We start from the raw sequence: 1,310 nt of genomic DNA on the forward strand, positions 1-1,310 counted from the left end.
AAAGTCCCCCCCCCCTTTCTTTTGGTAAGCACGTGAAACTCCAAATTCTTTCCCAAAGACAGCAAATTGGGTTACAGAAAAAAGGGGCAAAGCAAATAGCCGCATCCGGCGCCTAGCTAGTCTTCTGGTCTTCTCACTAGCGCGGAGCTAAGTGCTTCCACTGGATGTGGGCATAGTCATTGGGGGACAGTGTTGACGGCTAGCGCGGAGCATGGTGCTTCCACTTGGACATCGGCGGGAGCCCCCATGAGGCCCCAGGGCGGCACTCAGGAGACTCCAAGGCGTGTACATCACAACTCATTATTACGTGAGTGTCACGAGCGGAGACCTTCACAGGCGTGAGCCTTGCTTCATGTCACCCGATGAGGGCCCGCCCTGCGCCACTCCCGACCACCATTGGGGCATCCGAAAACCAGGACGATACCAAGGGGCAAGGAGGACGCTAGCGGCACCCTCGGTAACCGTAGGCCCTCCGCTGGGGGGAAGGGCTCGCCGGCGCCTTCCCCGGCAGAGGACCTACCTTCGTGATGCGCCTTGCTCCATGTAGCGCGGGGGAGGTCCCACTCCTGGGCTTCCCTCGCGCTGCCCCCAGCGCTCTCCTCCCCCGCGCGGCGGGGCCATCGCCCTGGGGGCCCTGGCGGCGGTTGTGGCTGTGTTCACCTTCGGTTCATGGTTAGCGTAATCATGCTCCTAAGGTATCAGCTGTACCTACTGACTATCGTCATTGAAGGTGTCGGTGAAGCTTTGGGGCGGCTCACGGAGAGCCTTAACTTCATGCGCTTCCAGCACCCAGCCTGGCGCGGGGAGCCGGCTGGGGCCCTCCCTTAGCGTGTATCACAGATCCATCGCGGTTGGTACGTAGGCCTCTGGGCTAGTCGTGCCCGAGCCGCTGCCCGTATGCCTCATGCCGCTGCCCTCCGGGCCTAGCTCCAGGTCCCGAGGGGCGCGGGCTGGCGCCCCGGCGCGCCCCCAGGGGAGGCCACCCAGGTTTGCCTCGCCCTGAGGCGGCGCGGTCGGAGTAGGACGGATCCAGGTCCCGAGGGGCGCGGGCTGGCGCCCCGGCGCGCCCCCAGGGGAGGCCGCCCAGGTTTGCCTCGCCCTGAGGCGGCGCGGTCGGAGTAGGACGGATAATGTGCCACCCCAACCCATAGATGTTACGATGTCTCATTTCTACTGATCAAACTGTGAGACAACAGAGTAAATCTTCTACACTGAACAACGGAAAGTAGGTCCGTTATAGCCAGCACCCTGTCCAACTCATCTTCTTCCAGAATTGTGGGCAGCTTGTTGAACTTTTTTTTTCAAGATTG

The sequence above is a fragment of the Triticum dicoccoides genome, chromosome 4B, assembly GCF_002162155.2.
Source record: "Triticum dicoccoides isolate Atlit2015 ecotype Zavitan chromosome 4B, WEW_v2.0, whole genome shotgun sequence".
NCBI lineage: Eukaryota > Viridiplantae > Streptophyta > Magnoliopsida > Poales > Poaceae > Triticum > Triticum dicoccoides.